Source organism: Zingiber officinale, chromosome 2B (assembly GCF_018446385.1).
Source record: "Zingiber officinale cultivar Zhangliang chromosome 2B, Zo_v1.1, whole genome shotgun sequence".
Lineage (NCBI taxonomy): Eukaryota > Viridiplantae > Streptophyta > Magnoliopsida > Zingiberales > Zingiberaceae > Zingiber > Zingiber officinale.
The window spans coordinates 28820453-28832845 of record NC_055989.1 but is presented as its reverse complement, the minus strand read 5'-3'; positions in this window follow the sequence as shown (position 1 = coordinate 28832845).

The following is a 12393-nucleotide window of genomic DNA, read 5'->3' as shown; positions in this document are numbered from 1 at the left end:
TCACGCTGCGCCACCCCTACTGGATTACCGCCGTCGATCTTGCTGGTAGCCACCACCACGGATCCGTGCCCTAACCACCGCCATCTCCTCTTTGTGCCCTAGACTTGTCCCTACGCGCCACTGCCGACCGTCGGATCGGGCTGTTCCAGCCTCTCTAAGCCTAGCTTCTCCACGTCGACCCCTTATCTGAACCCTAGTCGCGACGAGAGGCTACTGGGAATACCCCCTCCGAGCTGTGCCCTAGCAGCGTGGTCTCGCTACGCCACACCAGTTGCCATCGGATCAAGCCGAAGCCACCACTGATCGTCGAAGTGGAAGGGCTATCAGGACTCCAAGGGTCAACGATCGAGTCTTCTTCTTTCCCGATTTAGTGCCCTAGCAGTGGTCTTTGAGGTAGTACTCGGCCCTAACCTCTGCTTTGGATATCTGATCTTTAAGTGGGTTGATTTTGGATTTCTGGTTTCATGATCTACTGGTTTTAGCCACCACATTACTAGTAGCTGGAAGTTTTCTCCGCCAGAATCATTGATCGTCATCAGCAACCGGAGAGGAAGAGGTTATGGGAATGGACTATCACTGGAATTAGGTTGTTAGGTGAATGCCTTGTTGATTTCCTGATTTCCCTTCTTGATCCAGTTGGTGAAGTAGTCCAACAGCTATGTCTTCCAGCAGTGAACACACTCCGCGATTGTGGATCAAGAACGACTATGAGGTATCGAAGTAAGGAGTAGGGGAATTTGATACAAATTGGTTAAGTGTGAATTAGGTTTATGTTTATGTGTTGATTAGGGTTTTGCCCTAATTTAGTGTTAAAGATTTTTATTTAGCTACTTATTTGAATTTAGCTAAATAAAATATATGCCTTTATTGGTACAGGACTTTAATTTGAGACAGTGTCTCGACGAGGGATTTATTTCGGATTGGACCTGTCTATTGGAGGCGGGTACTTTGACTTTATGTCATTTGATATGCATAGTAATGTTTTTAACAAATAGCAATGATTGTGTTTCTTATTCGCTTCGGTTGATCACTACCCGATCTGTTACATGCTTGTTTGTTTATTTGTTATGCACATCATGTTAGTATTTACCTGATTATACATGCTTATAGAGGTAGTGACACAACCATGTTATTTATTATGTTCAGGATCTAGGGTTTTTGATACCTTATATGATCTGTATACCTTTGATTTGATTCATTGTCCTATGGTACACACTTTATATTTATATATGGATATTGCTATGTTGTTCAGGATATTGCCATGTTTAGTGTCATGCATCATCTCGCATGATTGCATACTGTGTGATAGTCTGCTCCATTATTGTCGAGCACATCGCCAGTTACATGTATCTGCACACACCACCACTCATGGGTTAGTGGTATATCAGACAGGTGTATGGCAGTTCTGCTGTTTGGCTCCGTTGGTCTGGTGACTCAGTGTGGTAGCTGACAGACAGTTCTGCTCTGTTTAGCTCCGCTGGTTTAGTGTAGCAGCGTGGTAGCCGGCAGGTGGTTGGACTCTATTTGGCTCCGTTGGTCCGCTCATGGGTAGTGTGACGCAACGTGGTAGCCGGCAGAGATTCCTCCCCGTCATCGTGTACCGGGAGATGAGAGCATTGAGCTCCCCCATTTATGATTTGGGTAGGAGGATATGTGTACTCCGACAGCATCCCGTCCACTCGGTCACTCATCAGGAGCAGTGATGGCAGAGTGCACGGTTGTCACAACCCTACCCACTCGGTCTCACCATTGTGTGTGAGATGACTGACTGGCGTCAGGGGTGACCATGACATTTGCATCATATGCATGATGCATTTATTGCTTGTGTTTACTGCATTTACTTGCTGCATTTATATGGATGCATATGATTGACATGCATACAGGATTTATGACACTCTCGGCTTGACGACCCTGTTGTACTTATACCCTGGTCCTAGTTAGTACAGTTTTCTCCTGCTTATTTCAGTTGCATTTACCCTTCTTGTATCAGGAGACTGTACGCATGATTAGTGCTGGTTGTTATTTTTTTTATTATGCATATCAATTGTTACCCGCTGAGTTGTTGAACTCACCCCCGTGGACACTATCTTTTTCATGTACCAGATTGTTTATGGAGTCGCTTGGAGTATCCTACCTGCCGGTCCCCACGTCACATCAGAAGATCTGTCTCCGTTTTTGTTTATTTGTATTTTGATATATGAATTTGTGTATTTAACTTTGTGTTCCGGCTTTGTTCCTGGAGTGTTGTTTTGTTGTGTGGTATAAGTCTAGCCGGCTAGCAGTCTTCGTTTATAGTTGTATGTGTTGTCTATTGAATTTCCGTTGTGATTGGTTTTGGTACAACCGAGTGAGTTGTTAGATTTACATATAACTGCATGGTTGTATTTTTTTTTTGTATCAGCCGAGTAGGCTGCATATAAATTGCGTGGTTGTGTGTATGTTCCAGTCGCCTGTGGCTGATGTATATTGTGTCTGTATAAATATTTCAGATTGTCACCCGTACAGAGAATGTGCTGTCAAAATTTATTCGAATAAGGATTTTCTCGGGACGTGACACGACTCAAGCTCGAGCTAAGACGAGCTCGAGTTCTTCGTTTACAGCCCTAAACCACGTAAAGACTCTTGTTTGCTTCATCATTATACTCGCTTTTATGTTTGTGTGTTCTTTTAATATTTATACTGTCTTTTTCTTCTTATAGATTAACCTTATCATACAAGTTGACTTATTCACTTTTATTTTTTTTTATAATTTAAATATTTAACTCTTCGAACTATTAATTCTAAAAATGATCAATTTAATTCTATAAAAAAATTTATCATTAAAATAAATTAAAAAGTAATTATAAAGACTCGTTCAAATAGTCAACATTGTCGTTTTTCACTAAAAGAAAAACTTATCTACAGTACACTACAGCTTAATTATTCATTTGAGCATCTACGTATTACACCATTGCCCGAGAAGTACACCCCTACCTCTAGTTTGATGCTAAATGTGCCTTAATATCTAAATTTAAAATATATAAAAAATATCGATAAGACTCTACGTGATTCTAGATTAGTGGAACAAAGTTTTAGTTACGATGAATAAATGAACTTGTTCAAAGTCTATTGGAATGTTTTTCCTTTGTTCCATATAAAACGTTAAATTTTATCATATGGATATTAAATTTATATTTTAAATAGTTTTACAAAAAAATAAATATAGGTGGACCGACTACTAGGTTAACATATCTCATATCAAAGGATTAAAGAAAAAAAAAAACAAGTGGACCATACTTCATTGAAAGAGATGTATTCATCCTCATAATTTCAATTAACCTTATTGATTATTGTTAGATGATCAATTATATAGAAATTTTTTATCGATCATTAAAGTAAATCAAGAAACACACGCAGTTCAAAAATCTAGCATTTTTTAGTTGCACCCTCATTTAGAGAAAAATTTCTTATAGATATATCATAACTGGGGATCAAACCATATATACCTGGATGACAACTTAAATATCCTACTGTGATATTATAACCTTATAAATAAAAAGATGTATTCGTTGCACAATGTACAAGTTTACATAGATATAATATTAGGATCATAAAATAAATAATTATTGAGTGAGTTTATAATTCTTAGGAAAAAAACTTTGAAAATGAATTCAGTAGGTAATTTAAATTTCTTCATAGGACTCTAAATTAAACAAATAAAATAGAAAATTGATATTCTTCAAATTAATTAAGTATATTAAGGAATTAATTAGAAGGTTTCGAGTGAAGAGTGATAATCCTATTTGAAATCTACGGAGATAATGTGCTAAGTACAATGGATGAATGATTAACTTTCAGAAGATCTTTCTCTCCAAAAGAAGCTTCTCCTTTTATTCTGCACATAAGCAAACGATCCAACAAAACGTCAATGCCTAGAAATTAGGAGGAAGTCCCTGGCGAAGGTCCTCTGACAATCAAGTCAGTCTCGATCCAAATGAATGGAAGAATAGTCAGAATGTATGCACGAGAGTGGAGTTGCATATGTCAATGAGCATTGCAGAGATGACTCCCTTTTTGTATACCACCGCTCATAACTTTCGTACTCATGAGATGACAAAATGTGTCAGAGTTTGTAAGTAGTTCACCATAATCGTCCGAGCAATCTTTGTTGTACCCACATGTATATCCCTTTTATCATTTTTAGTTTCTATTATTATTGAGGTTGCTGGAGGGATATATATATTGTTATTATTGGTCTGCTGATGGGAGACACGATGGTCTCTGAAGAAGTTTCCAGAAAAATATTCTCTGACACAAATTTATTATTATGACAGACTGTCGAGATATTGTTTGCTGAATATGATTCGGTCGGTCCTTAAGTCGGTCATCCTATTAAGATGATGTTGTCAACTAAATATAATCTGGCCAATTCTTAAGTTGGACGCCCTTTTAGAATGTTGCTATTGTCTAAATATAATTTAATTGGTCCTTAAGTCAGTCACTTTGTTAAGATGTGATATTGTTCATTAATTATAATCCGACCCATCCTTAAGTTGGTCGTCCTGTTAGGATGATGTTATTGGCTGAATATAATCCCATCGGTCCTTAATTCAGTCACTTTTATTGAACTGTTTAGCTACATTTTGTATATTCCACTGTTATGTATTATATTAAGCTTAACCACGTTCTTCGTAGCATTAAGATATTCGTTAGAGAATGATAGAGTGTATCATGTTCCCAAAAAATCCCTTTAATAATAATATATGTTATGCTGGGATTTTGTTCAGGTGATAATAATACAAGTATAAATATTGTGTGCCCGGTTGTCTCTTTACCTAGCCGAGCGCATGATAAGTTACCTAGAGAAAGTCCTCTTCGCTCTGAGAGCCTTGGTCAACATACCAGGCTGGGCTATATTTGCTCTACCCTAGTTTTTGTACGACTGGGATATATAAGCTTGTCTAACTTTATTACCGGACGAGTTTACCTGCCTTCATCCACTAGTAGTTGGTCTATTGTGGAATGAGTCAATCGTTTCGGTCGGCCCTTAAGGTCGGTTGGCCTCGCTCATGGTAGCCTTAAAATCTGACTGACCTTAAGACACCAGACTCCCTGATTCACTCGGCTTAAGCTTATTATCCTTCCCTGACCGGATTATAACTCGATTTAGTGGAATATAAGAAACTTAGTATTGGATGATTTAATTAAAGTTGAATGAGGAGATTTTACTCCTTTTGAAGTATGACTATCACAATATCTTAACTTTAATTGTTCCGTTATCTTGACTTCTACTACTATGTGACTTTCCAGATCCATTCATCATAATCCATATCAAGTGATAAGGAGTTATCTACTCCAACCGCTACAAATATTAAATTATATAATGATCCCAGTGGCAATAAAATTATTTAAAATTCTTTACCAGCATAATTGGTAATCTTCTTTATTTTACCACTACTAGATAGATATCTTATCATCATTCGCGTATGTGCTAGACAGTTGCCATAAAAAGAATATTAAAATACCTAAAGGATACTATTAATGTAAGCTTATGGTATGACTAATACATTAAACCTAATAGGTTACTTGGATTTTATAGGGATATCAATTATTTAAATTTGTCTTTGTTAATTGGAGTAGTCGAAAGTAATATTATATTGCACTATTATCTATAGAGGTCGACTCTATTCTTGGGAGGATGTGTGGCATAACTACAATTATGAACTTGAGAATTAAAATATACAATTGTTATATGATATGAGAAATAAAAATCTAACACATCACTTTAAAAGAAAACACATAGAGATAAAATATTATTTTATTAGGGATCATAGGATAAGGGGAAACATACTAGTTAACTATGCTAAATTTAATTATAACCTTATAAGTCTAACCTTGCCGATATATTTACTAAACTTCTTTCAAAAAGGAATTTTCTTCACTTAAAAGAGAGCTTAGTAGGTGCATTAGAAACTAACCCTATACATAATATTAGACATGTATGATCACTTAGATAGGAATTTTACCTAAACTACATCTCACAAAAAAACCCTAAACAAGAAATCATGTGAAATGTTTGGATAATGTTTTTTGATTTAGAATGTTTATACATTTATTTGAACCAAATATCATTAATTTTATAAAGATCATAAAAGTGACCAATCCTGGGGAGACTAGTTTAGGTAATGCCCGTAGTGCTCCATGATCATGATTGAAAATACCCTTGAAACATAGTTGAAAATGGTTATAATGCAAGAAAGAAAATAGACTACTTATAGAAGTCATACTTGATACAAAACTTTGACAAACACACTAAACCTTTTTTTTAACACAATATCTTTATACCAAACTAAGTAAAAAAAATAGTTAATTTTCATGAAAACTCATTTTTCCTTAATAAATCATGATAAAACAAACATGTGTATATGAATTTTCAATAATTTTTTGAATATACAAAATCATTAAGAATCTTCATGAATTCTATTGACAAAAGGGTTTCAGAACATTAGTCACCAAATTAGGAAAATCAATCGACTAATCACCAAATGATTAATTAGTGAGATGTATAATGCCAAAAAGTAGTGATTCCAACTATAACTATATTTTAGTCACTATGCATAACTCTAACTCCCTAAAATACATGAAATAATGTCAAACTTCAATCTCTATAGGAATTGTTGATACATTTTAATTCTTTTTTAGAAAAATGTTAAATTGAGGGGAAATAAAAGTTATCAATTCATGTATAGTACTCATAATTGTTAGAATTTACAATATCTTTCTTTAGGAAATGCTAAATTTATTTTTGATGTATGATAAATGGGAAGAAGAAAGTATAAGTTAGAAAATAAAGGTTAAATGTTATTATTTTAAGGGGGAGTAATAGCTTTAAGTAAGGGGAAGAAATCCTTGAGGTAGTAACCCTTTGGCTTCTCTTATAAACTAACTTAAATTAGTTATTAAACATTAAAAAAAAATGAGATTATTGGTGTAATTATATCCTTAAATGGTTTTGATGCTTGGATAAAAGTTTAAATTAAAAGATGTGTTTACTAAGAGGTGTGTTAAGTATGTAAGTATAGGTTAGCATTGCAAATGCAATATAAAAAGTTTCAACGGATGAAGATTAACCGGATGATTTACAAAAAAGAATGCCCAAAAGTAAGGTTTCTTGGCATATGAAGTCTCAAAGAAGGATACTCTTGGTATTTTTATTTTGTGCAAAGTTGGGTGTGAGTGCACTTGTGCACGTGAGTCCATCGGACAGTCATTCAGATTAAATGAAAAGGAAATAGAATCTTTTTGTTCACTCTATTTGCAAGACATTTGATGAGTTAGTCAACTGATATGAGAATAGTCAACTTTGAGTCGTCTAAAAAATAATTATATTATTACAATAGAACGATTAAATTGCTGATCCTAAATCTTGTAATGTAATAATCGATTGATGAAAGATTGAGTTGATTGAAGATTAGTTGATTGATGTTAGATAAAGCCGACTGAAGTAGCCATTAAAGCTATTGCATGAAAAAGAATAGTTGATCGAACCATTTCAAGAAAAATATTATGAAAGCTTGATAAAGGGCTATAAATAGGGGTTAAACAAAACGACTTAATCAAAGTATTATAGTATGCTCATTCTCTTAGCTTCCACTTTATTTCTCTTAGCCTAATCAATTATGTATTGCATGCTATTTAGAAATCTATTCAGGAAATAATATTATCTATGTAGTGGAAATCCATTTAAAAAACAATATGAAGATAAGTATTGCAGGCCCGGTTGATCTTGTATCCGACCAAGCATATAATAAGTTGCTCAGAGAGAGGGAACTGTGTTCTAAGAAGTTCAGTTGGTATTTTAAACCGAGGTGTTTTATACTCGACTGATCTTTATTTGGCCAGACATACATAGAGAGATTTGTGAGAATTAGGGAGATCAACCATTATTTGGCCTAGACCCACGGCTTATCGATTACAAGGTGGGTCAGACATTTCGACCGACCCATAAGGTCGGTCGTCTTTAGACCTGATCTGGCATGACATCTTTATAGTTTAAGAATAAAGCACTAAACCTCTATATTCGACCGGTGCAAGGGTCGACCGGTCTTCTCCCGCCCGATTTACAATTCGATCGAATTAGACCTGAAAAGCCTTAGCGCTGGGCGCACAACCAAGCTAGGTGAGGGAATGTTATCTTCTTTTGACTTTGACTTCCACATTACCTTGATTTTGATTGTCACATCGCCTTGACTTTGATCGTCACATTATCTCCTGGGTCCACTCGTTACAATCCGTATCAGTACCAAAGATTCTATTAATAAGAAAGAGTATTGTAGTAGGTTTCTCCATCTCTAATAAGTATACGAGGAAGAGAAAGCTAATGAATTTCATGGGGTGACATCGTAAATTCATAAGTCCTAGAGTGGGAGTTGGCGGTTTTGATCACATAAAAACTCTCTTGTTTGCATTGTCTTCTTTATATACTCTCACATTTTTGTTTTGTTGTTTATTTGTTGTTACACACTAACATTTTGTAGAAGTTAAACAATCAATTATTCACCCTCTAAGCCTCTATTTTGATCCAACAGACTTGAAGTTAAATTCAGTCGACAAAAGAATTGTGGTACTTGGCTTAATGTATTATTCTTGCATTCTTGCAAAGAGAAGGATTTTGTTTCATTTAAGTTGACTGCACGATAATTCATTCGATTGGAGTAATTTTGGTTGATTGTTGTAAATAACTCAATCTTTGTTTGAATTGAGTCAATTGAAGAGTGGGTTGACTAAAAAAAAATATCTTATGGAGGATAAGGATTGCAACAATAGTCATCTGAGTCAACCAACAAGTGTTGAGTCAACTGAATCAGATTTGAATAAATTGAATGTGGTTTGATTTGATTGGAATCATGATCAGCCAAAAATGAACTTGTCACCTAATCCAGTTGAACTAACTCATGAGTGTTAGTCAATTGGAAGGAATTTGATTAGATTAGATATGTATTGAGTTACTTGAAGACAATTGAGACATAATTAAGGTCTCCTGATCAACATTTTAATCAATTAGAAAAAGGATTAAGTCAACTCGAATTAAACAAAAAAGTTGCATGAAGCTTATCCAAGCACGGTCTAATGATTCTGAATAGTAAAAAATAAATAAATAAATTCAGTCAGGCTGATTAATTATTTTTAAAATGATGGATCTAATTTTATGAAAATTTCTTATTGATTATAAAAATAAATAAAGAAGCGCATATGATGGTCAATTCAGAAGTCTAATATATTTTAGTTGCATATCCCATTTAATTTTATTTTTTTTTACAAATATATTATAACTGAGAATCGAATCATGAATATTTAGATGACAATTTAAATATCCTATCACGATATCATAACTCTAGAAATCTAATGATTCTAAATAGAGGCACAAGAGAACTCGACTTTAACTATTATACAACAACTCTATTGCTCTGTTTATTTTGCTCTATTTTGTTTATTATTGTTCTTTTATAGATTTTTTGTCTCAATGCCTTAAAATCTATATCTTCAAGCCCTTACAATTTTACTCATCTTATCTTTTGGGTAAATGATTCTTTGGAAGGAGAATAAATTAGCGATGGAATTGACCTGATTTTATATTTATTTGATAATATATTTAAGTCTATTTAAGATTGGCCAAGTTAGCGTAGGATCTTAAAGTGCACTATAAGAGTGAATAGTGAGTTATTTTTTTTAAAAAAAATAGAGAATACGTACTAGAAAATAAAGTAAAATAAGTAATCACTAATATATTTTGTTTTTTATTTGGTTCGAAGGCTATGACGACTCCTACTTCAATGTTCATACTCGTTGAGTACTTTCGATGGACAATCCACTAATAACTCAAATATTATAATCGAATTCAGAATTTAAAGTGCAATTAATAAAAATAAATATACTGACGACTTTAGAGTAGAAGATTCAACATCGTCGTTGAAGGAATGTTTCAACATCATGGAGAGATTTTTAGAATAGCACGCAAGTACAGAAGTCATTTGGAATGATGTCCTTTAGGTGCTGGTCAAACTTTCTTTTAATAACATTATTCGGGTACCTAGACCAAGCTGACATGGCTTTATCTCAACAAAGCTCTATCCACTAAAGTTTATCCATCTCTAGGCATTTGGACTCGGTCCGGGCACCTGAATTCTAACGTATGCTGGCCAATCAGTATGTGTCAACTCCTCTACTTAGGTGCCTGGGTTCGAGCCAATCTAGGCGCTTGGATCCAATCCGAGTGCCTAATGCCCCCTTTTCTGACCAACTTTCAGCTTCAATTTCCTACACCATAAAATTAGAAAAAAATAGGCATAATATAATAATTCAAACAATCTCAGGATTGTCTGGTTCTAACTTCAGATTTCGCTGAAATCCTAGGTCGAATCGACATCTACTGTTCCCTCAACGGGAAATGCGTTATCACCTACTCCTCTCAGGAGAGTTACCTTTTGCGAAACATCTATTTGAACTTTTGTTCAGCATCTAATCTACTAGAGGAGAACTTGCAGTGTTGTTTGTCCTTTCAGAAATAGATACAGATTCGTAGCTTGACTCGGACTTGGCTTTGGATTCGGTCTTGGACTCAATCTCAGATTCAGTCTTGGCAACGTAAACTTATACCAGTAGAGCAAGGAAGCTCGTTTGAGTTTGTTCTTCTTCTTCAGAGTCTTATGACGACTCAGATCATGTTGCTTTTAGGCCTTTCCTTTTTCTTTGCTTCTTTAGCAATTTTCAAACTAGACTGACTAGTTCAGAGGTGATCTCCTTGTTGTCTTATAAGTCCAATTAGAATTCAGGTTTGAGTCAGAATTTGAGCTTCGACTTCTTGGTCTTGAAATTTCCTATAAACAAAGCAATTCCCTTCTCGGTAGAGCATGCATTAGTCTGTTCATGCAATTCAAATTTGGAAAATAGCTCGTCTAGTCTAATAAATGAAACATCCTTGGAAACCTTATAAGCATCTACCATAGATGTCCATAAAGTAATCCTTGGAAATGTGTTAAGTGTATACCTTATAATATTGTGATTCTCCACTTTCTATCCAATTGAGTGGAGTCCGTTAAGCAGATCTTGGATCTGGGCGTATAGTTGAATTGCTGATTCTCTATTTTACATTTTGATGTTATATAATTTATTCAAAAATAAATCCTTCTTATGTACCTTAGCGTCTGAGGTTCCTTCGTGAAACTCGATCAATTTTTGCCAAAGATCCTTTACACTGTTGAGCGGCCCAACTTGGTTCAGCTCTTCTTTGATTAAGCTGTGCTGTAAGGTCTAAGTGGCATTTGCATTTGCCTAGATCTTGCTTTTTGTTTGTTTATCCCATTTGTTGCAGGAGAGTGGTTCTCCATTTTTAGTGAGGAGTGTGAATCTAGTTTGGATTATGATCCACACCTCCATCTATGTCTTGAGGTGGTACTTCATCCGGTCCTTCTAGTAGCTGAAATCCTCGTCAGAGAAAAGAGGCGGGTAGGTGGTATTGTAGCCTTCTTGATGGGCTATTTCATATAATCGATCTCGCAAAACAAAAATAAAAAGGAAAATGTATCAAGACTTGGTGTTAGATTAGTAGTACTGAAAAAAAGAATAACATACTTGAAAAAAATATTGCTCGAATGGTATTGTACCAACTTCGAGAAATTTTAAAAAATAATGAGAAATTTTTCATAAAAGGTTATTACACCAATCCTGATTTATGATAATAATTTAAAAATACAAAATTGAAAAACCAACAAAATGCTCTTATGGTGGTTGCATCAATTTAAAGCGCCCTCACTTTGATACCAATTATATGATCGTAAAACGTGCTAAAGAGGGATGAATAGTGTAAGTCACTTTTTGATTTTTTTTTTAAATAGAGAATTAATATGCAACAAAAAATAAAACAAAGAAAAAAATAATCACTAACACCTTTTATTTTTTACTTGGTTCGGAGTCTATGACAACTCCTACTCCAAGGCCGGCATTCGTTGAGTGCTTTCGATTAGCAATTCACTAATAGTTTGAATATTACAAGAGAATTTAGAATTTAAAGTGTAATGAATAAAAAAAATATACTTATGACTTTAGAGTAGAAGATTGAGCGTCATCGTCAGAGGAACATTTCAACATTGTGGAGAGCTTTACAGAGCAACACGTAAGCACGAAAGACATTTGGAATGATTTCCTTTAGGTACTGGTCGAACCCTCTTTTTATAGCCTGTCTAGGCACCTAGACCGGTCCCGGGCACCCCAATTAAGCTGACGTGGCGTGACCTCAACGGTGCTCTATTCGATAAAGTTTATCCATCTCTGGGCATCTAGACTCAGTCCGGACACCTAGATTCTGACGTAGTCTGGTCAATCAATATGCGCCAACTCCTCTACTCGGGTGCCTGG